Raw genomic sequence first — 25,612 nt, forward strand, 5'->3', positions numbered from 1 at the left:
AGGGATGGTGGGCATGGGGTGGGCGTGGTTGTTGGTGTCTGAACAATAGAAAATGGCTTACATTCATTCAAGTAAGGAAAGATAAAGGTTTAAGTGAGCATATTACAACATTTACAATTTGCTGATTTACTTCACAACACATTTTATTCTCTTTTACTAAAACTAAAGAAAGTAAATTGATCATTTGCACAGCTCTTTTTATTGTAGCAAGAAACATTAAAACTTATATAATGTGACAAATATTTTATGTGTCCAGCATAAATTAAGGCGACTCATTGCCTGCATCTTAATCGCAGTTACTGCACGTGGACAGTACAACACACACAAATAATTGTCCCACAAAAGGAGATAAGTCATCAAACTCAGCCTTACAAATTTGTTTACTTAGTTAATATTGTTATTTTTACTTGTGGTGCCAAGGATAGAATCCAGGCCTCCCAGCATATGGTAACAAATGGTTCTATGCCCTGCATGTATATTCTTTGTATGGCTTGAGGAAGTGATAAAGCTTTTGTTTCTGTAAATTAAATGTATTTCTATTAAGAATTAGAGAAATCTTAAATCATTAAATATCAAAGCTGTGTGAACAACAGTCATAAATAAATACTAATCAAATAACTTTTAAATGGTAAAATAACCAGGTTTCTGAAGGAAAGGGATAAGATGGCATGAGGTTTATAATTTTATAAATTTTCAAATATCTGACCTAATATCTAGATTCTTTCACAGTTAACACATTTTAATTTATATGTGGGTAAGGAATGTGAAGAAAATTTGTCACAGTAGACAAATGGGATTGGAGCCATATCTACAAACCCACTGCACTCCACCATATGGAATCCATTGGCTACCCTTGCACAGCTAGCTGATTTGTTGTCCACAGAAGATATATGCCATGTGCATAGAAACTGTTAGCTCACTGTGATGTGCGAAGTTCAAGTTTTACAACCTTTCATCATGTGTCTGTCAGCATCACTGCTAGCGATCATGAAATCCTTCAAACTTGAGATGCTTTTCAGCTCATGGTGGCAGATAAAATATTTCCAGTGTTCTACAAGTCTCTTGAATGGTCATTTTTTGTCATGGGCAACAAATATTTACAATTACTTATTTTCCTTAAAATGACTGGACCAAAAAATTACCTAAGATGTAAGCTGCGATAGTCTGCATCCATCCACCTGCTGTCATAGCCATAGTAGTGTTCAATGGAAATGGGACCAGCTCTTCAGGTAACCCACACAGCATGCAGACCACACTACAGCACACAGTGGGGAACCCTGCTGATCCCCTTAAGGAAATCTGAATTTTCATTTTATTTGTTTATTATTTTTCCTAGGAGTGAGTGGCTGTGAAAAATTTAACAATTATTCATCCAGGTTCTTGCCACTGCCTTACTAAGGGTTAATGAGGAATTTAATTTTTTTTGCAAGTATAAACATCTACAGTGAAATGAACACCTAGCACATTTACAATATTATGAAGACAGTTCTGATATGATGAGCCCCTAAAAATCTTTAAGGAAATGTATAAACCTTATGGGTAAAATGAAAAACAACGGTAAAACTAATTTTTAAGAATTTTCCAGTCTTGTGGGGAGGGAAAGAGGGTGGAATTTTGAGAATATCAAAGACTAAAAAGTTAATTGGGAAACATGACTGAAAATATTTCTTACATATCCCATGGAATGGAGACAGGGTTAGAAAAGTATTCGAATTAGAGGGTTAACTAAATCCTAGTAACAAATGAGAGGTAAGGTTTCTCTCTTGAAGAAAAGTTGCTGGGATTAGGTACTTTGTTATTCAATAGTGTCATGGAGAAGGACACCTTCCTACTTTCTTTTTTTATTTTATTATTTTAATTTTAAATAGCTTGCTTCACATGTCAATCCCAGTTCCCTCTCCCTCCCCCCTCGTCCCCCACCCCCACCATCCTCCCCAGCCTCCCACCATATTGCCACTTCCTTCCACATAGGGGATATCTAGAGTCTGTGATTTCACTCAGGGAAGGGCCCAGGCACTCCGCTAAGAGTCCAGGCTGAGAAAGCATCCCTCTTTGTGTTATAGACACACGAAGTCCACTTGTATGCCAGCGATAAACACTGATCCACTGCCCAGGGCCCCATAGGTTGCCCAGGCCTCCTCACTGACTCTCACACTCAGGGGGTCTGGATCAGTCCCATGCTGGCCTCCCAGCTGTCTGTCTGGGTTTCAAGAGCTCTCCCCTGTTCAGATCAGCTGTCTCTGCTGGTTTTGCCAGCCCATTCTTTGCCAATTTGCTCATCGCTCCTCTCTCTCTGTGAGTGGGTTCCATGGGTTCAGTTCAGTGTTTAACTGTGGGTGTTTGCCTCTGCTTCCATCAGTTACTGGATGAAGGCTCCAGGATGGTTATAGACATCAAGTTCATTATCAGGAATGGGCATTTGAGGTGGTCTTTCCACTATTGCTTAGCTTGCCAGTTGGTGTCATCCCTTTAGATCACTAGAGGTCTCACTGGTGCTTGATCTGTCTTCTAACCTATGATTCCCTCTTCCCCCTATTTTACTCCCCCCCCCCACTCAACCTTCCTGTTCCCCCATGACCTACTCTCCTTCCTACTTTCATTTTCTTTGCTTACCGATTTCTACCCAGCTTGCTCTATCTATGTCCAAACCTCCATCGAGCAATTCTTCCAATGGCGCTCTTGCATTCCTTCACACAGGTTGCACTATTTGTCTGTCATGCCCTAAATATTGGTGTTCAATCTTCCAGACACCTCAACTTATCTGAAACCTGACCTGCTTGGGTCGGCTGGCTCTGAGATTATGGTGCTTTAGACTTGAAACCAGCCTGTTGGCTCTTTGATTTTGTCCCAACTTACTGCCTTACATAGCTCAAAATACCACTGGCCTTTTTAAATGGCATATCACATTCCAAGGGAAGACCAAAACTGCTGGCTGGTAATATTTGTCAAGTCTCTCAAAGTCACACTTTCCAGGATTTTCAAATCCACTGGATTCCCAGGCAGGAATGTTTATGGGAGAGAATTACCTTATGTTTTTCTCCTCTTTTGAGTATCCAATTGGAAACCCTGACCTCAGGTTGTTTTTTATTTGAGTTTCTACAGTATTTAAATCTTTGAAAGATTCCTTAAAATAATCTAGATATGGTTATTAACACGCGACACTGATAGTCTCTCTCTGTGTACAGGGTTCCCTTCCCCGCTGCTGTTAGGCACTGTTACATTTTCCAGGACAAGGTTCTTCCTCATTTCTCACCTTGCTCCACTAATGCCTCTGCTCAGTCTTGCCCACCAATCATTTGCTTAAGTCTCATCCCACCACTCACGTAGATAGATCTTGTCAATTTTATCAGTTGAGGTCCACACAGTTTAAAATTTTATGTAAATACTGAATCAGTGTTTGGTGATATTTTTTGTTTATATATTGTTTAGTATCTAGTTTTTCAGTGTAATGTCATTTTTCTCCTTCTAAAACCCATGGCCAGTAATAGACACTTCACAAATGCAAATAAATTTCCTGAAAATTTTCCGGAAGTCTGACCAGAGACATTAGGTAACAGAACAACACAATTTCTGACTTCTTTCAAATTGAATCTTGAATAGATTCCCTTCCCAAAATGTCTGTTATCACAGAAAAATTCAAAATAATAAATTGTTATTATTGAATATATGTGGCTTAAGTAAACTAATGTTCTTGGTGATAAAATATTCAATCATTTGGTTATTTTCTAATTTGCCATATAGTGTCTATTGTTTTGATTGTATAATGCTTATCCTTAGTAGTTGATTTACCAAATTCCATTTAAAAATTATGTGTTTTAAGTTCTATTTTTATTATTATTATTTTAATGCTAGGGATCAAACCTAGGGTCTCACACAACTTGGTAACCGGTCTACCACTGAATATATCTCTAGCCCCTATTCTGAATTTTGGAAAAGCATATTCCTTCAAAAACACTTTTGTCATTAGAAACTAAAGAATTTGAAAACAGATCAATAAAATGGGAAAATTACAAAAGCAACTAAGCTATTAATACTAACGTTTGCTGTGTAAATTTTTTAAGTTACTTTATTTCTTTATTTTGTATTTTATGTCTATATAATGAACATGCTCTATTTTATTAAGAATAAAAATCATTCCGAGTTTTAAAAAAGCAAATAGAATTTGCAATCTCATATAGCAGACCTAACCTTAACATTCATTTTCTGTTTTTTTCAGGAGAAACAAACTTTTGTATTCTGCTGGTTTTTGTACTGTTGTATCCTCAGAAGTTTTGCCTAGAATTAAATGTTATTTGACTTGTTATAGTCAATGGCACTGTAATATCTCATTGCTTACATACATCATGACTTGATATGGTATAAGTATACTGCTTTACATTTTGTTTGGATGCAATGTTTTTTCGTAAGTGGGAATCATCTGGTGGAAGTGGCAGTCAATGTTCTAGCCTATTCTCAATTGAGATGATCAGATGCCTAATCCAAACTTATCAGCGGGATGCTGGCATCTTAGAACTGTAGTTCAAATACTAAAGTCCCGCAAACACCAAGAAAGTCTGAAAGCAGTTAGCTGTTTTGTTTTAGGAGATTATAGTATTATATGAGAACTATCAAAGTCTAATGTCAGGGCCATCTATTCTCACAGCTTGCCTCATTCCTGCCATTTCCTGATGTAGATTTTAGACGCTGGGCTGCAACACATTTAGAGGACATTGGACTTTATTTACATGAGTCTGACCCAGTTTCTATTGGTTATAGGAACACTTTGAAAAAGATTAATTTATAAATTTGTTCATAAACTCTTAAGCTTTGCCTCCCTCTTGGCTCCTCTTGTAATTGAAATGAACAAGGGCCGTAATTTTTACCATAGATGGTGACTCTAAATATATTTTTGCTTCTACACATCTTCTTATTCATAATGCTTCTCTAAATATAGTGATAATTAGTTAATTGCCTCATTAGAATATTAACACATGCCCACATCACTCCTTATTGTGGGAGGATTGTATGAATGATGAAAATCCACCATCAATACAACAACTTTAACATTGCATCAGCAAGGAAATTATATCAATTCAATCTTCCTTGGTTATTTCAGTAGTCACAAGCAAGCCAAAGGCTACCATCACAAGTTGAATTTTGTCCACCTCTAGGTTCATTTGCCTAAGGCCTGACTTCACTAGTCCATATCTCTGTGTATTTGGAATCAAGGTCTTTTAAACTGTTAAATTCTATGTAGTCTTTAGGTAAGACCCAACCTGACATTTCTCCTTAAAAGAGGAAATGAACACAGAAGAAAGGTTCATGCTAGGACACAGAACATGACATCAGCAAGCCAAGCAGAAAAGCACTATAAAGAGCCATACCTGTCAATACCTTGATCTTGTTTAAGCCTTCAGTGCCAAAAGAAAAATATATCAATTGTTTAAACCTCTCAGTACACAATGTTTTTTAATACATAGATAACGTGTCTAAGATAAAAGCCAACTCTATTTGAAAGACACATCTTAGTTTCAAGTCCACCAGTACCTCCAATAGCACTTGAGACACAAAAGCAGACAAGTAGCAGATAATGAAGGACATGAGTATCACTTATGTGTGTTCAGCAGAGGATGTGCAATGCAACAGGGATCCTTCTTGGAAATAACTAACCATCTCTTCTCAGGAAGATTAGGCTCATTAAAATGCTGTACTTAATTATCACCTTTGCTTTCTGGGAGTGTTGAAAACAAATTCCTTTCCAATGAGAAGAAAAATTTTAAGGTACGCTTAAATTGAAAAGTATGTAAGAGAAGAATATGGGTCAATTTATTCAAACTTTAAACTTATGCAAGTTTTTCCATGAAGGTCCTTTTATGTGACAGTTTCTTTCGGAAAACGTCTACAGTATGCAGTGTAAAATAAAGGATAGCAATATCACAGATGCCTCACCAGCAAGGTTGCTAAGAAACTTTAACTGTGGTAGAGAATATAGTTCTTTCAGGAAAGAGCTCTGGCCTGCTAGATGCTCACCAGCCAAAGGATGAAGCATAATCCCTATATCATATTGCATATAAGAAGCTCATCTGGACCAGAGACATAAATGAAAGAGCCAGCCATAAAAGCACACTGAAAACAAAACAAATTGTGTACATTTTTGCAGAGAGTTCGGCATATGTGGTACCTCCAAGAAAGCACAGATGATATATAGTAGCAGAGAGTGGCTTCTGACTGCTCATAGAAACAAATGCAAATCGGGGTCTATTTATTCTAAGTTGGAAATCCATATCTCCTAGCAGGCTATCATGTCTGATCTGAGCGCAAAGAGAAAACAGGTAATCAGGGAGTCTAACGTGATCTATCATTTATATTATAATCCCTTAGAAGGTGGATTCTAAGTGAATAAAGATATAACAACAGTAATTTCAACCTAGGCAGAGCTAGAAGCTGAGCTCTGTTTTTCTTAAGGATTTTGAAATCACACATTCATTCACTTGTAAAACATGAGGTAGTCAAACACCACTGGCCAGCTCCCGAGAAAAAAGCCCTTATGTGCAAGACTGAATGGATGACCAGAATTGTTCTTTTTTTAAAAGAAGTTTTCATAGATTCACTTGTATGTGAGTGTTGTGCTTGAATATGTCTACATACCAAAAGCATTTTTGGCACCCAGGGAGAGCAGAAGATATTGGACCACCTGGATCTGGAGTAAGAGATGGCTGTAAGACTTTACAAGGGTTCTGGGAACTGAACCTGAGTCCTCTGTAAAAACAGCAAGTGTTCTTAATGGCTGGTGTGTGTGTGTGTGTGTGTGTGTGTGTGTGTGTGTGTGTGTGTGTATGCCTGTGCGCATTAACATTTTCTAGCCAACATCACTGCATTCTAGGAATGATAGCATTTTTTCTCAGACACTTTACAAGTTGTTAAAAAATATAGCTTCTTGTGAATATGAACACATTATGTTTTTAAACCTAGGAAGTTGTCAATATAAAACACATTGATTAAATCTACTCAACGTAGTTCCTTGATGTTCTTTAATAGAAGCCACTTTAAGAGTCTGAGTCAGACCATCAGGATTCCACAGATCTGGAGATGGAGGAAGCTGTTGGTCCCATGGTTTTTCCTCTGCATAAAAAGGAATAGAGTCACTCTGTGCCTTCTCTCTTCCCTGTGTTTCAACCCTTCTTCCTTACTTATGCATAACATTCACTCCATCCTTCTCCTTTTTTAGGTCTCTACTTAAAGGCCACATTTCCCATCTCCTTTTTCTCTTCAAGCCCTTCCCCCCTATCATCTCTGTATGCTGTGCTATTTTTCTTTAAGGGACTTTGATAGTCCTGTGTGCATTTTTCTACTCTCTTACTCACTGTATCACTAGACTTAAGGCTTCATGTAGGAAAGAATTTTGTTGTAGTCTCCATCTTTCATTACCTAGGACAGGTAATTTCCTGCAGAAATAGAGGACTGGAAGAGCATTTATTTTGGCATCTTGGCAAGTGAGAAAGGCAACAAGTTACTGCTGTCAAGGGTCGATTTCCTGTATCTGAATCCATATTCTCAGGGCTAACCAGTGACTCTCCCTTTGCACAGGTGAGAGTGTTCTAGAATACAGAAGCTATGGCAAGATTGTCTGGGTGGAAGTTGGTGCTCTGCCACTTGTCCATTTAACAATAGACACTCTAAGTTAGCTCATGGTCTTGGTTTTTTCACTTGTCAAATTAGCAGTATTACATACCTCTCCTCTCAGGATTCAAAAGTACGTTTGCAAAGTACTGCTTCGAAAGTAGCTGACAAAAACTATGTACTTCATCTCCTTTTTTAAAAATAAAATTACCTATTGGCATCTAGGTACACAGACAAAAGAAGAGTTGGAACAGCATAATTGGAGGCATTTTGTAGATGTGTGGATTTTTCACAAACAATTTTACCAAGAGTAAGTCGATTCCTACAACCCACCCTACCTCTGCCAAAGAAACACGAACTAGGCTGTAAATACAGCTTAATTGACAGTTCGGAATTGGCTGCTGACAAATACAAGGAGTAACTACCTGGCAATTCATTCTTTCTGCCTAACCTGAAGGGAAACAACAACTTGGATGGAACTTTGCACATCAGGCTTTACTGCTGTGCTTCCCTAAGAACTGCAGATCTCTGCTGTCTGTGGAGAACATTAAAGAAATCCCAGGTTAACTTTTATTGTCAGGAATGCTCAAACAACATGCTCTGATATTTGTGTGTGGGGGGGAGGGAGGGACAGAGGGAGGGAGGAAGAGAGGGAAAGAGGAAGGGAGGGAGAGAGGGAGAGAGGAAGGAAGAGAGGAAGGAAGGGAGGGAGTGAAGGAGGGAGGGAGGGAGGGAAGGAGGGAGGGAGGGAGGGAAGGAGGGAGGGAGGGAGAGAGAGAGTCTCAAGGGCCCTTCCATCAGGGAGGAAGGCTCCTCAGGGGAGTGGAGTGCTGAGTTTGTGGTCCTTGTGTCCTCCAGTCTGTCCACTTACTCGTGATATCTCTGGATGGAAAGGCAGAATGATCACTCTTCTCCACACTGCCTTCTTTGATACTGTATAATTAATTAGGTCTCAAATCATGACTTCCCAGCCCCCCCAGATGGAGAAGTCCTCTCTGCTGTTTCTTTTTTTAATATATGTTTTAATCTAAATTAGAAACATGCAAGCTTCAAATGTCAATCCCAGCTCCCTCTCCCACCCCTTCTCCCTTGTCCTGCTGTATCTTAAAGTAACAAATGTGTATACCTGATAGGAAACTTCCCAGTAAGAGGGAATCATGTAAATGGAGACATAGTATTGACAGCAAAATCCAATGTGTTATTTTTACCAGTTTGAACTCTCTGGTTCTAGCCTTTGAAACAGACGTTTGAAAACCAAAAACAAATAATGCAATGGAGAAAGAAAAAATAAAAAGCCACAGAAGTGAGTGGCAGTGAGTTTAATAAGATTGAATCCCACTGCCAGGTCCATGTGATATAACCAGCCACTTGTGCTGGGTCTTGGCGGTTTATAATGCTACCTCATCTTCTCTGTGAAATTGTTTTCCCGTAAATCTCTGTGGCCATCCATTCCTGTCTACACATTATGTTCCTAAAATAGACACCATCTGAAAAATCACTTCAAGGAGCTTGGTGGAGGAAGGCCTAAATTGCCACACTCCTCCAGTGAAGAGATGCAATGTTTGATGGCATTACCAATCAACAGCCACAAAGGGGAGTTTGAGAGGAGCTTTTCACCACAGTTATTCTGCTTCTGAAGGGAAAGGGAAGTGTCAGACATGCCAAATGTGCCCCAGTTACATCACCCTGGCATGTCAGGTATTGCAGCAAATGGGAGAGGTAAGCTACCCTCTGCTCTTGGGCAGGAGAAAGGGAATCAGGAACCACCAACCTCAGCATGGAATTTTCCCATTCCTATTTGGCACCCTCCTCTTGGGAAGATTTAAAGCGCTATTTGGAGAAGTATGCTCTGTTACTACTCTAGCGCACACACCAGACAGACCGTGCAAACCTGCAGATCCATACCCAGGAAGAAGCCACATTTCCTAGGTGTGATAGCAACAGCATTTGGTAATCTGCAAGTTTGCTGCTGCAGCTTAGAAATGTTCAGTCAAACGCACATTCGAACAGAAAGACACCCAAGCCTGACTCGTCAGACACATGGAAAAGCCCCTGCTCATGTGCTTGTTGGATTGCTTTGTTGAACCTAGGAGGAACAGCAACCACCCAGTAGACGTGGCAAGAAGGGGAGGGTCTTTATACCCAGACCTCAAACAGGTAGGAGAGAAAGAAAGCATGGTAGGTAAGAAGACTCGTGAAAAAGCCTCCCAGGCCCAGGAATAGTTTTTGCACTGTTTGGAGAGCAAGATGCTTCACAGAGGTTTTGTGTGAACCAGGCAGTATCTGCAGTATCATTGCTGTTGGTGACCTCTGTCTAATTAAAAGTAAGTTCATCCTTCCGGTCTGGCATTGCATGAAATAGGTGACTCCTTATCACTTCCCTAAAGTTCCTTTGCAAGTGTAGTTAAGTAAGAGTCCTGGTTGTAAACGCCACCGCCGGTGGTTCCCTCCTTGTCCTGGGAATGAAGCATCCCTTCTCAACAGTCCAGCCTCTGCCCGAAGACGCTGCCTCCCCTGCGATGCTAGGCTTCAGAAGCACCCCGCTGCCTTCTCCTTCCTATGTGAGGTCTAATTTTTGCATCGTCTTTAGGAACAATATGACCTCTATTCACATCCATCGAATCCAGTTCCAAAGCACCAATGACAGAGGGGGGTTGGGGGTGGGGGGTCTTCAGGACTAGACCTTGCATAGGAGGATGCAAGCAAGCAAAGGCAAGAGCTGGCCCGATGCCAAGTTATTTTAGGCCAAAGAATCTCATCCTTCTATCAAAATGCTGAACTGCAAAAGGAACCTGATTTCAGTTCATGGAAGGCTGCAAGAGGAGGGGGGGAAGGGAAGGAGGGGAGGAGGATGGGAGGAAGAGGAGGGGAGGAGGGGGACAGTTGGTCCGAATTCACATGCAAAAATAGACTTCCTGCTCTGCCCCAACTCTTATTTCCGTGGACTCTTCTCCCTAAGGATTCCCAGGTACGAATTCACCTCCGAAGATCCACAATGAAACGATCAGATGGCTTACCCGATGAAAACGAAAATTATCCATCTGCAGTGAGGAACAACATCTCCCCAAGACGAGTCGGCACCTTCAGTTGCAACGGTTCAGATTCCTTCTTGCAAAAAGGTGACCAAGTGCTTCACAAGGGCTGCAGCCTCACATGGGAAGAACATATATACACAAACACACGCACATGCACACACATACACATGTACCAGAGACCTCTGCAGTATCCTCCCGGCTTCATCCTCGCCTCACTCTATGGTACCTAATACAAATCAGCAAATAGCTTGTTTAAAAAAAAAAAAAGTAGAGATAGCACCTAACGTTACACTGCCATCTAGTGGCTACATAGTAAATAGGTTCTCACAGTGGGATTTGTGTGTTTCCTCTAACGGTTTTCCTTCATCTTTCTTCTTCTCTTCGTTTCAGTTTTATTACTTCCTTTAACCTCTCTTTCAGTCCTCTTTGCTCTGCCGATCATAAAACTGTTGACTCGAAGGTGAAACTATTCAGTACTGGAGAGAGTTTCTTTTAAATAAAAGACTGCTACTTTTGTTTGTAAATGCTACTTTATTCTTCCTATAAATAAATTATTGTTACCTTTACGGATTATAGAAGCCATGAATGAAAGTTGTCCTTTTTTTCTGCCGGGGAAAAAGTGGGTGGTCCTTTATTACATAGTCATGGCTTCAGATCAGGAACTTACTTGAGTACTTTCTTCAAAGACACTGTGTTAACAACAGTGCTTTCCCTATAATGGTGAACAGCTCCAATGGGGGCAGACAAGAGTTTTACTTTAAATTCAACACCAATGAGCATGTTGCTAAGCCTAACATTCCCTAACTGATGTTCTCTTCATATCCAAAGTTTCCACAGTTTCACTGTCTTTTATTGCAATGTGTCTCCCTGTCCTCCAGATACAACATAACCCTGAATTGTCCTACTGTGTTTTGGAGAGCAAATGTAAGTACTATGGATGTCCACTAGGTCTTCTCAATACCACAAAAAACCCATGCTAAACTGTGGGTAGCTCTGGGAACCTTGCTTGCTAAGTCCTGTGCTGTACTTTAAAGCATAGCCAGTCTTTCACATTTGGTCATGCATAAACTTACAACTAATCACACACACTTGAGTCCCTTGCAGCAGATACTTACACAGGGCGAGTTTCCCTTGTCACTTAACACACTTAGTGCTGATGAAGAGTCACTACACATGCTGGGCCATTTAAAAAAATATCCACCAGCCTTTAATTTTTCTCCTACTACATGACAGTGAGGCATGCACTATTAATATTCCTACAGCTAGTCCCATTGTATTGTGAGAATCCTGAGACATTCTGAAGCATATTGAGACATGTTCAAGGCTACATAGCTTGTGAGGGAAAAAGAAAGAAAATAAGGCCCTCACTTCTGGGATTCATTATTCTTTGGAACATACCAAATAGTCTGTCTTCCTCCATTCTAGAATCTTGAGGTTGTAATCTTCATTTGTGCCTTTATCAAACTAACTAGTCCTTGTAATCTTACTAGTCCTTGTAATCTTCATTTGTGTCTTTATCAAACTTACTAGTCCTTGTAATCTTCATTTGTGTCTTCATCAAACTTAGTAGCCCTTGTCTATGGGTTCATGGGTCTGTCTCATGGGCCCCTCTCTTTGTTTTTGAAATAAAGCAATTAGCTAAAATTCTGGGCATGGGGATGGGGATAAAGGATATTTGACAAATAGAGCTCATTTGCCAGACATGTGCAAACACTAAATAGTTCTAGGAGGTAGAATTTGAACACTTCAAACACCTCAGAACTGGAAATGTTGAGGCAGAAAATGACAAGTATGAACTTGAAGTCAGTATGGGCTAAGAAGTTCCACACCACCTTTAGCCACAGACTCAGCCACAGCCTCAGCCACAGTGTCAACCACAGCCACAGCCCTAGCCTCAGCCTCTGCCCAGACCCCAGCTAGGACCATGGTCACAGTCACACCCGAGGTCTCTGTCAAAGCGACAGCCTAGGTCATAGCCACAGCCTCAGTTCAGCCACAGCCACAGCCTCGGCCACAGCCACAGCCTCGGCCACAGCAACAGCCTCGGCCACAGCAACAGCCACGCTTCAACCTCAGCCTCATCTGTAGTAACAACCACAGCTTCAGTCTGAGCCCCAGCCCCAGCCCAGACCCCAGCCAGGACCAGGGTCACAGTCACACCCGAGGTCTCTGTCACAGCCACAGCGTAGGTTATAGCCACAGCCTGAGCCTGAGCTACATAGTGAGAAACTATGCTTTCAAAAATAAGTATGATAACTTCCTGTTCCAGACCCATAAAAGCATGTTAATTCAGACTTATTCAATGTCTTGAAAATGGGGTTGCTCCCTCTCTGGGTTATTCAGGGCAACATTGAAAGAAGCTAGAGAAATGAGTGACCAACATTTGGCAACTAATTACCAAAAAGTTAGATATGAAGAGACAGTGGGAAACATCTGAACTAAGATGTAGTATTTGTTGTTCAACTCCATGCCCATATATTACATAGGAGTAGTACTTAGAATTTAGATATATTCACATAAAAATAAGAACATCCTAAACCCATACTTTAGAACTTTCTAATCTCATATTCCAGAAGTCAGTATTGTGCATTTTTTCTTATATAGTAATATCAACAGCTCTCCTTCCTGATTGCCAAGGTGGACGGACCCTCCTTCTCTCCCTGTGGCTTTGGAACCAGGTGGGACAAACAGGGTGCCTAGAGAAGGAAGTTACACAGCTAGTAAAGAGGAATGGGGGAGAAATCACCAGCCAGAAAACTCCCTGGGCTCCCCATGATGCCACAGATTCATGGTCCAGTACCTCAGTAGGTCTGCTAACTCCCTGCTTTGGGTATACAAGACAGCACCAAAATAAGTCTCTATTGCTGTCACTCAGTGTATTCAAAACCAGTTTATTCACTGCAAGGAGACGTACATCCCTGAAGCTATCAAGTATTGTTCATAGCTTGGGCATTGGACTCTGAATTTTATTCTTCACTTAAAAAATACCTGCTAATAGAGGCATTTTTACAGACTTAATCCACACCATCAAGCCAAGCAAATCAAAACTCTTTCTTTGAGAAGTTTCCTTCACACATCAGTCAATGAGAAAGATAGGCTATTTTCAATGCACACACCCTTCTTCCTTCCATCTGGATGTCTTTTTTTTCATGACTTGTATGTCTTGACAGATCTCGCCCATCTGCACATGGCAAAACGTATCGACATCTCAAATATCTACGTCAAATATTTTTCTCTACTGTTTTTCTTATGCTGTCAGTGAGAAGATTCCTTTTTGTTAATTATGAAGTAATTTTATGTTTTCTTTTATACATTTTGGTCATGTATTAAATTGAAAATATTAGGCATAAGAATAAATGTTTCTGTGCATAATGATTCTGAAAAAGGTTAGCATTCCATTAATTTTACAGGAGTGCAATTTTGTACAGCTTGCCATTTTGTAGCAGACATATGATTTATCTGAGTAGTAGCAACACTGGCTACCTTAGTTATCCCACATCCAAGGCCTGATATGAAGGATACAAGATATTAAGAAATCTGGGTAGAATAGCCTTAAATCCACATATTTAAAATTTAAAACATGCTCACTTTTTAAGTGGAAAAATACAGACTAAAAAGAAGTCTGAAACTTTATTCTGCTGCCCACACTCTTGCTGTACTTGCCTGTCTCTCTGGACTTGTTCTAAAAGTTCCCCATCCTTCTCTTGTTTACCTTCCATATTATAACTACAGCGGAACCAGCATTTTATATACATGTTGTAGTATCTTAATTAATGAATTTTTTGTTTCTTTTTCCCTAATAAGCTTCCAACTCCAAAGACTGAAGGACTATTTACTGCCTTTCCCTCTGTAAAGTTGCTCTTTCTGGAAGACCTGTGTGATCTTGTCTCAGAAAAGGGAATAATGTACTATTAATTTCTTGCTTAACTTCCCTACTTGGTGAATGCAGGAACTCCACAAACTAACTGGGAAATGTGGGCTGTACCTATTCTTTGAGTGGTTCCAACGAGAGAAAAAAGAGAGAGAAAAAAAGAAGAAAAGCAAAAAGTATCCTGACGTTGCTTTCACGGTTATACTTCTTACTGCCCCATCCCTTGCTAGTAGAGGTTGGCTGTTCAGGGCCCAAGGAAAGGATATTACAATGAGATGTTGCCTCTGTCAGTAATCATGGACATTAAAGAATGAGAGTAAGGGAGTCAAGTGGAAAAGCTGTCCTATGCCTTTTTACTGTCAGTTTTAAGACAAACAAGAAAGTTTCCTGTGATTAGCATCTTGAAAGACTCAAGTGTTCTCAAGGGAAGAAAGGCTGAAAATTCTGCAGTGAAACTCATGAAGTCTCCTCCTAATAGGAAAACAACAGTAATGACAAACCTTTGTTAATTTTAATTTTAGAATGTCAATTGTCATTAATTATGACCAACACTATATATATTCTTTTCATGAATTATCTCAAGAGAAAGAACACTAGCAGAAAAGAAACTAACAACCATTTTGGAACAGAACACTGAATTATTCCATGAACCAAAATATTATTAAGGAATTATAGAGCTGAAAGTTTTCTCTGACCATCCAGAAAAAGATTATCAATTTGATAATAGAAACATGACATCCAAAGAGATAGTATGACCCATTCAAGATTACATAGAAAGTTTGGTGTGGCAAAAGTTCATTCAAGTTTTTTTTCACAGTTTAACTATGAAGAAAATGAATATTGAATGGGGACATCAGCACATAAGCAGCAAACACTGAGTGAGTGGACTATTTCTAGATATACCAAGATTGATTTTCACTCATGTTTTGACAGAGATGAATGTAATAGGGGATATAAGAGCAGTTACTGTTTAAAAAGGTGATGGACAAAACCAACGTTGAGTTTAACAAAGAATAAGGACAGCAACCATTCTTGTGTCTAGGTCTACATTCAGTTCTTAAAGACTGACCATGAAGTTCTCAAACTCAAGGATGTGAGAGTACAACATTCATGACTTTCACTTGAGTCTAAGAAGAGTCCTAGGAAATAACTAGGAAGCAAATGGTTCCAAGGTTGTATAATTTCAAAAATCTGAAGTAAAACCTGAAGATATACTTTACGTTTATTTACTTCATAAATCATAGTCACACAGGAAAGCAAAGAAACTTGTTTTGAGACAAAGTTGCTATCTTATCTACTCTACCTTCAAAGCCTGGTTTCAAATTATCATCCTGGTTTAGCCTCTTAGATGGTCAAGACTGAAGCCATGTAACCACATACCCACTGGAAGATAAAATGCTATGTTGTCCATGCATAAGTTGTGTACCCCTCTGGCAAACAGACCAAGGATTAGGCCTTGGCTTCTCAGGCAAGATCAAAGTACATTACAGAATTAAAGCAGTGTGTCTAGATTCACTCCCACAAGAGGATGAGGAGAGAAGGAAACTGCAACCAAAAAACGAAGAAGATACATGGAGAGTCATAAAGAACTCAGTTACTATGCTGGATTCTCTGTTGTGCTTACGAATGCTCACTCTTATGTTAGCAAGTCATTTAAATATATTGTTGGTCTCTTCCCTAGTCTCTTGTTCTCAGCAATCCTTCCCCTTTGCAAAGGTAAGTCAACTAAAACTGACAAAAATATCTTTGATTGCTTATTGGAGTTGAAGTAACAATTTTCCATTTGAATATATTTTAAAATCGTTCATAGAACTTGTCTATGCATGCAAGAGCTCTAGTTAATTTTTGGTGTATAGGATATTTTTGATATTAAATGAAATAGCTGATATTTATGAAGACAGCTCCTTTTTACAGAATAGAAACTGAACTTTGCCGTAACATAGCTTAAGCAAATACGTAATTCCTATTCCCCTTGAAGTCTTATGATAGCAACTTTTTTTTTCATGTTTAAAAGGAAAAGGCCACTGATCTTTCCAGAATATCACCCAGCCATCACACTGTGTGGCAGTGTCATTAGAGCTAAGTGACATCATATTTCACATGGAAACTACTTTTTACATATTCCTTTGTGGTTCTAATCTTCAGAGTTGTGCTCACAAATACACACAGATCACATGGGATCACATTTCCTCCTACTCTTTCACTTTGGGACAATGAACTTCTGCTTCCCTTCATCAAATAGTAGACAGAGGTCATCATCACACATTGTAGGGATTCCGGTTGTTTGATGGAGATTGACAAGCAGATAGAGAAGAGGTGAATCAAAGGTTAAACAATAATTGCATTCTGCTTAGACCTTTTGAAAACTGAGGGACCCATGACCAGAGTCACTGCTTTTGGAATTGTCCCAATTCATGTTATCTATACCACATAGTGGGACAGCAAAACAGTTTCCCCCATCCAGAGTCACTAGGTCTCACCTTGGAAAGGAAGGTGGCAGCTACATTGCCATTCTGACATGTTACTTTCCTACTTGTTTCTCTGCAGCCCCGACAAAAGAAGATTCCTTTCAGCAATATAGGACATTGATCCTGCAGAACCAGTGTCAGTGTTACCGATGTCATTTGATAGCTAAGTGTGGTGGTTTAAATGAGAACAGGCTCCATAGTCTTTATTTGCAAACTTGCTCTCCAGTTGGTGGAACTGTTTGGAAGGTATTAGGAGGTGTGGTCTGACTGGAGGAGGTGTGTCACTGGGGACAGGCTTTGAGGTTTAAAAGCCCATGCATTCCTAGATATCTCTCACTGCCTCATGCGTTATGTGTCAAAATGTTAGCTATAATTACTACTTTAGCCTGCATGCTGCCATGCTCCCTGCCATGATGGTCATGGTCCTCTGGAACCCTGAGCTCCAAATTAAATGCTTTGTTTCTAAGTAGCTTTGGTTACAGAGCTTGAAAGACATATTGGTTGTTGTCATGAATTTAAAGTGACTTGTATTCCTCTTTGTGGGAGAACTGTTGGAATAAACCCAGTGAGGACTCTGGTGGGCACAATTTTAGTTAGCATGTATGGGTATGAACAGTTGCATTTCTGCAGCTAGACAAATGCAAAACATGGGTTTCTAAGTGGTTTCAGCAATGATGAAACTTGGTGGTCATTTTGGCCTAGTTCTCAGGGCAGCTATTAAGAAGATTGTGTGTGTGTGTGTGTGTGTGTGTGTGTGTGTCTGTTACACCAAAGAAACAACCGCTTGCTGGTGCTTTGTCTCCTCCTCTTCTCTCTGCTCTGATCTATGCGCTGGCAGTACTTTTATAAATAGCTGTGTTCAGTCTCCTCTCTTGGTCCTCACAACCAAAGTTACTCTTCCATGGCACATGGATTTGTTTAAATGTTCACTTCTGATTTACATCATGGTAAGACATAAACTACACATTTAAAGGGATTAAATGAAACTAGTTTAATACGGAAACTGTTTGTTAGGATGCATGAAGTAGCGACAGAAAAGCCAAGGTCCTTCCTTGCTAGAGCTGTTGTCATTTTAACAATAAGAGAAGAGGAGGTATACCCATATCCCAGCAAAAAGGGAACACTGGAAGATCTCAGAGGAGGAGGAAAAGACTTCATCCAAGGTGAATGTAGCTACATATTTAGCCTGGAAATAAAATGTTGTGGGAAACTCTCCCCAGTGTTCTATTAATGCCTGCTCTGGCCTGAGGCTGAAGAAGCCTATGGTGAAGATTTCATGATGAATGACTTCTGGGGCTGAGGATCTTGTCCTTGTCCACGATTTGTCCTATTTCCATGACTACTAAACCACTCCCTTACTCCCTGACCCTTTTCTTTGAAGCTTCTTACTTGTATCTTCTGAAAGGATCCTTCTTCTAGGGCTCCTTCTCTCTATGGTTCTGGAAGCACGGACCCTCCAGTACACCCATGGTCCTCTCTACTGTTTCAGTATGCTGGCTGTACCATTATTTTTCTGTAACTCTCTCAAACTGTACCTGTGATTGTTTATTCAAATTCTTCCTGAGCACAGGGTAGGTGACCTCCAGGTTCTAACAGGGGTGGCAGGAACTGAGCAAAAGAGCAATGTATTCCACTGTCTCTCTCCAGACATGTCTTTATGTTTGCTTAAAAACACATTCGTTCCTGCACCAATGGCCCAGGGATCATTGTGGAAGAGGGGGCTAAAGATTGTAAAAGTCAGAGAAACAGGTAGCTTTCTGTGAGATTGGGTATTCCAGAAATATCAGAGAGATTACACACATGAAGTCTCATGAGCATGGCTGCCTAAACAAGTCCTAAAAACCAATAATCACTCTAATGAGCATACTAACATGGAAGAGGGAATGATTAGCGGGCATAGTTCTATAAAAAGAACTATGAACAACAGGGAAATAATGAGGGATGGATAAATGGTCTGTTCCAGGGAAGAGCTCCCCAGTTGGCTACTAAGTGGTCAGCCCTAGCATCATATGCAAACAGGTAACATTATATTGATTGAGCAAGTTTTACTCATATATACATACATATACACGTATACATGCTATATATATATATGCACACACACATATATATACATATATATATATATATATATATTACCTACATGATTTCATAGATGGGAAAACCAAGGCTCAGAAGATAAAATGAATATAGCTTGGAATCTAACAACCTACCTTTAAAATATTAATATTATCATAGGGCATGACACTATTGTTATTTGTGATATATATAATATACATACATTTAAAGAAAAAAACATACCATGAATTTGAGAGAGAGCAAGAAGGGGTATATTGGAGGAGTTGGAGAAAGTAAAGGAAAGGGGTGAAGCTTCAATTATAATTGAAAAAACAATTTTAATTATCATAAAAAGCATTCATTGGTTTAACATAGGTCATAGAGATAAAATCTGCCTGATAAACGAGTCTACTTAGCAGCTTGATACTTGGTATCATCCTAGAATAAGACAGGTTCTCAGCAACAAAGATATGGGTGTTTAGATATTTCTTTTTTCAGGTCGAGTTTGGTAATGATACCAGAGGAATGGGAATTATTGCTAAACTAATATATACCAGAACCTTGAAACCTCACAGCAATTTCATGACATTGATATTATCACCATGATTTCCCAGACTGGAAAGACAAAACTCAGAAGTCTTGATCATTTTGGCGAAGGATGAGGTAAAATGTAGTATGGAAACTAACTGTCTCTCTTTAAAGTAATATTTTCACAGGGTCATGGCACTCTTGTTTTATATAAATCTCTCTTCAGTGACACATTATTGCTATGAAATTGACAAGTCTCTGGAATCCAAGCTCAAGGGCAAAGCAGGATATGATGTAGCTCTACCTCAGTAGTCTGGACTACTTCACATTATATTTACTCAGATGGCATGGAAGAAACACCTGTAGCCAACTCAAGGAGGTTTTTAGGTACGAGACAGACCTGCAGCCAGAGCACTGTCAAATGTGTCCAGGAAGGAAATGGCACCTCTTCTTATTTGGCTTGGAGTCTCAGATCTTCTACATCAAGTGAAGAGATACCATTATGTTTGGAAATCCTCTCATCTAGTCAACATATCAACTAAGTTACACAGGAACACTGAACAGAGAAGTACCTCTCAGTCTGTTGGTGTCTCACTATCCAGAGCTCTAAATCTGTTTAAGAAAACCAAAAGAGCAGAATTGCTGATCATGAGAGTTTGATAATGAGCGTGTTCTGCCAAAGCTTCATGTTTCCAAAAATGAATGCTGTGTTTTTCCTTGACCCACTGCACTTTTGAAGACATACATGTCTTCGAGCTCTGCTGAGCATTTGTGAAGACACAGATCACATGAGAACATAACACTTTCTGAGCTTTAAAGGCTTGCTTCTTCTTAGAGCCTGGCAGTGGAACAACAGCATCTCCACCTTTCAGGAGCTTGTTGAAATTGTGGAACATGTCTTTTTACCCACGGTCACCAGATCAGAACGTACATTTTTTTTCCATTTTTTAAAATTTTATTTTCCAGTTTAAATTTAGATAAGAAACAAGGTTGCTTCACAAGTCAGTTCCAGGTCCCTCTCCCATTCCCTCCCTTCCTCCCGTGCCCTCCCCCCCGTTATCCCCTCATTTCTCCAGGGAGGGTGAGGCCCTCCATGGGGGTGTCCATAGTGTGTCATTTCATATAGGGCAGGGCCTAGACCCTTCCCCAAGAGTTCAGGGTGAGAGTGCACCTCACATTGTTCTATGGGAGTCCAAAGTCCGTGTGTATACTTGGGATGGGTACTGATCTGCTGCCCAATGCTCAATAGATTCCCTAGGCCTCTTCACTGACACCCAGATTCAGGGGTCTTGATCAGTCCCATGCTGGCTTCCCAGGCTAATGCCTGGGATTCAAGAGTTAACCTTTGTCTGGTCAGCTGTTTCTGGGGGTTAAACCAGCCCAGTCTTAATCCCTTTGATCATCAGTCCTCCCTCTCTGTTACTGGCTTTCTTGAGTTCAGCTCAGTACTTAACCAAGGGAGTCTGCCTCTTCTTCGATCAGCCACTAAATAAAGTTTCTGTTTCCCAGACTCTCTGGCCATAGGATTGTAGGCTGGCACTCCCCAGATCTATGTCTAAAATCCATATATGAGAGAGTACATGCCATGTTTCTCTTTTTGTGACTGGGTTACCTCACTCAGGATGGTTTCTTCTAGTGTCATCCATTTGCCTGCGAATCTCATGATTCCATTATTTTTTCTGCTGAATAGTACTCCATTGTGTAGATGTACCACATTTTCTCTATCCACTCTTCAGGTGAGGGACATCTAGGTTGCTTCCACGTTCTGGCAATTACAAATAAAGCTGCTATGAACATAGTGGAACAGACATCTTTGTTGTATGAATGGGCATCTTTTGGATATATGCCTAAGAGTGGAGTTGCTGGGTCTTGTGGTAGGTTTATTCCCATTTTTCTGAGGAATCTCCACACTGATTTTCCAAAGTGGCTGAACCAGTTGGCACTCCCACCAGCAATGGAGGAGTGTCCCCCTTTCACCACATCCTCTCCAGCATAAATTGTCATTGGTGTTTTTGATTTTAGCCATTCTGACAGGGGTGAGATGGTATCTGAGAGTTGTTTTGATTTGCATTTCCCGGATGGCTAAGGATGTTGAGCACTTTCTCAAGTGCCTCTCAGCCATTTTAGACTCCTCTATTGAAAACTCTCTATTTAGTTCTGCAGCCCACTTTTTAATAGGGTCCTTTGGTGTTTTGGAGACTTGCTTCTTGAGTTCTTTGTAAATTTTGGAGATCAACCCTCTGTCAGATGTGGAATTAGTGAATATTTTTTCCCATTCTGTGGGCTGCCTTTTTGTCTTGCTGACTGTGTCCTTTGCCTTACAGAAGCTTCTCAGTTTCAGTAGGTCCCATTTATTAATTGTTGATCTTACTGCCTGTGCTACTGGTGTTATGTTCAGGAAGCTGTCTCCTGTACCAATTCGTTCAAGGGTACCACCCACTTTCTCTTCTAAGAGGTTCAGTGTGGCTGGATTTATGTTGAGGTCTTTGATCCATTTGGACTTAAGTTTTGTGCATGGCGATAGACATGGGTCGATCTGCATTCTTCTACATGCCAGTCTCCAATTATGCCAGCACCATTTGTTGAAGATGCTTTCTTTATTCCATTGTATATTTTTAGCTTCTTTGTCAAAGATCAGATGTTCGTACGTGTGTGGGTTAATACCCGGATTTTCAATTCGATTCCATTGGTCTACCTGTCTATTTTTGTGCCAATACCAAGCTGTTTTCAGGACTATAGCTCTATAATAGAGCTTGAGGTCAGGGATGGTGATGCCTCCGGACGTTGCCTTGTTGAACAGGGTTGTTTTGGCTATCCTGGGTCTTCTGAAAAATGATAGTATCGAGAAAACCTACCTTATCATATGTCTGAGGGGCTCAGAATAGATGATATGTGAATTTATATAGAAATGTGGATAAAATACTAAAACTATTAGTTAATATTTTCCTCAACAGAATTATAGCTATATACATCTTAGACTACATTCCTGAATAAACTTGTAGAACAGGATATTAAATAAGAATTCTTACAAGTGGAAAGGGCGTATGTGTGTCCAGGCATATATTTGCGATTGGGTATGCTTATATATACATATGTATACATGCATATGTTTGTGTTTTTGTAAAGTTAGTATATTTCGACTACACATATTCATTCCAGAAAATGTCTAGGCTGCATTGCTGAGTTGTTTAAGATCACAATCCCTGGGAAGATTTCACTTGATTTTCTGAGGCTCTCACATGCACCATGTACAATTTGAAAGATCATGTGACTCAATATAACTTGGATTCAAATATAAACTTGAGTTCAACATTCTTTCCAGCTCTGTGATATGACTTATTCATTGTGACCCTAAATACAATCTATTTCTTTCTGGGTGCTTTTTTGGAATATTATTTTAACTACACAAAGATGTGCTACATTTGTTAATGCTGCAGAATATCACTTTAAAGTAAAGGTGTGCCACTTTTGTTTAATTATGTAAAGATGTGTTGCATATGTTTCACCTTTCCTGCCTAAGGCACCTTATTGGTCTAATAAAGAGCTGAACAGTCAGTAGCTAGGTAGAAAAGGGATAGGTGAGGCTGAAATGTGGGAAGAATAAAATAGGAGAAATATAGGTTTGAAGAGGAGGAAAGAGAGAAGAAAGAGGAGGGGAGAATGAGGGAGACACCAGGGGCCAGAAGCCAGGCAGCCATCAGATAGCCAGACATAGAGACAGCAAGTAAGAAAAGGTAAAAAGTCTGGAGGCAAAAGGTAGATTAAAAAGAAACAGGTTATCTATTGAGCCTTGGGCAGTAGATCAGTACTCATCCCGAGTATACACATGGACTTTGGACTCCCATCCAACAATGTGAGATGCACTCTCACCCTGAACTCTTGGGGGACGGTCTAGGCCCTGCCCTGGATGAAATGACAGACTATGGACACCCCCATGGAGGGCCTCACCCTCCCTGGGGAAATGAGGGGATAATGGGGAGGTTGGGGGCAGGGCACGGGAGGAGGGGAGGGAAAGGGAGAGGGACCTGGAACTGACTTGTGAAGCAACCTTGTTTCTAATCTAAATTTAAACTGAAAAATAAATAAATTAAAAAAAAAGAAGAAAAAAGAAACAGGTTAATTTAAGTTAAAAGAGCTAGTCAGAAATGTGCCTAGTTTAGGCTGAGCATTCAAAACTAGTAATAAGTCATGATTTGGGAGCTGGTTGGTGGCCCAAAAGAAAAATCCTGGTACATTCGGTGTTCTGTATTGGGCACCAGATGAAGCATTTATTTAATTATTCTTTATCAATAAAAAGTCAGATATCAGGGTAAGGACCTCAATGATGAGAGAAGCATCAGAGAAGCAACCAGTGACCACACCCCTCTCTCTTTTCTTGATCCCAAAAGGTGGAGGCCGTATCTAAGCTCCATCCTACTACTTCCTGTGTTTTTATATGCCCTTAGTACCCCGAAATCTCTATTGTTGATTTTGGTGGGCTGGAAGCTAGTTCCACCTTGTAATTCAAAGCAAACTTTACTGTTAGTCTTGGGAGCATCACAATGCCATTACAATATCATACAACAAGCACATAGTACCAAACTGAAAATCCTTCATCTCCTAAGTTCTTTAATGAGTTTGTGTATCAACATCTGGATAAAAATCCGGAAAGATATGGAAGGATGACTACTGTGCACAGTATGTGAGGAAAACATGGAACTCTTGGATGTTGCAGGGACAGCAGGGAAGGCTGGGCTATTAAATCTAAGCCATTGGCTCAGCTAAATATGTGGTTAAAGCTAGTAGTAGAGGGAGTCTGGTCTATGTGGTAAAAGAGAGGGACACAAAACAAGACTTCAAGACAAAGAGAATGATGCAAAACTAGGTTCCTGAGAAGTTGTGTGAAGAGTTTGGATTTCCGGCCTTCTGTAAGTACCTGACTGTATTACACTAGCACTTTTGTGAATATGATAGTGTTTAAATTTACTGTACTATATATATGGGCATAAATTTATTTTTGTGTCAGTTTTACTTGCCAATAGGAGAAGCAACACATTTTTGTCTTATTTAATATAATAAAATGTTCAAAAGAAAGATAACCTGAATTAGTGGTACTCAAATTGAGATGTGCAGACAGTTTTGCCTTTAGGAGACCTACGTTAGTCTCTATCAGTATATCTGCTCATCACAATGGAAAGATGCTTCCAATACTTGCAAGTAGAGGTCAGTGATATTGTTCAGTGTTCTTCTAGGCATAAAATAGACCCATTCCTAAGAATTTATGAGCCAAAACTTCCATTAAGCCACAACTAAACCTTGTCTTAGAACAGCCACTTACTTTACCGAGAGAAATTGAACATCAAAGAGGCCATTGATGTGTACCAAATCTCACTGAGCAAACAGGAGAGATAAGTCCTCTGGTGCATTACCATCATGCCATTTAGCCTCTAAGAGCTAGCATTCTATATGGAAGTGCTGGAAAATAAATATCCAAGTGAACACACTAGATTTTAGATACAGTACATAATTGCATACATCTTTAAAATATACTATGGCTAATATTAAGATAACCAGGCAAGGAGGAGAACAGAGAATTTAACTATATATTATATATTTAGTTATAATATCAAAACCTATTTTTGTATTTGATCAAATAACGGTCTGATGTAGTGGATCCTCATGCATGTCACAACTGCCTGGAGGCTATAAGAACATATATTGCTAGAACCTACCTAGAGAAGTTCTACTCAGTATGTTTACAGGTGAGGCCTAAACATCTGTATCCCTACATGTTCCATGGAGACGCTGATGTTGCCAGCCAGACCACTGAGACTCACTGACCTAGCATTCGATGGAGAAATGGCAAATGCTGCCCAAAAAGCATAAGTATTTAAAACTCGAATCCTACCCCTCATGTAATACTGATTTAACATAGAGAGACTAGTGTTAATTTACACAGAAGAATATAATCATATAAATGGCAGGACCAAAATCAATTTAGACTTAATTTAATTCAAATTCCAAAACATCTAAAAAGAAAGAAATCATTGTGTGTTTAAGCTCTTACACAGAAC

General features: G+C 39.8%; 1 protein-coding gene across 3 annotated transcripts in view; it reads right to left on the bottom strand.

The window, feature by feature from the left end:
- The window catches only part of LOC101843542 (sodium channel protein type 1 subunit alpha), a 160,379-nt gene that overhangs the window by 133,081 nt on the left and 1,686 nt on the right, over positions 1 to 25,612 (bottom strand). For 2 of the 3 annotated variants that reach the window (XM_040745490.1, XM_021232877.2), the window contains exon 1: positions 10,617 to 10,872. The exons of the other annotated variant lie outside the window; for it this stretch is intronic. The gene's annotated coding sequence lies outside the window, so the exon portion shown is untranslated. Of the gene's footprint in view, positions 1 to 10,616; positions 10,873 to 25,612 lie in introns of those variants that run through there. 3 annotated transcript variants of the gene reach the window in all.

Source organism: Mesocricetus auratus, unplaced genomic scaffold (genome assembly GCF_017639785.1).
Source record: "Mesocricetus auratus isolate SY011 unplaced genomic scaffold, BCM_Maur_2.0 Super-Scaffold_100004, whole genome shotgun sequence".
NCBI classification, from domain to species: Eukaryota; Metazoa; Chordata; class Mammalia; order Rodentia; family Cricetidae; genus Mesocricetus; species Mesocricetus auratus.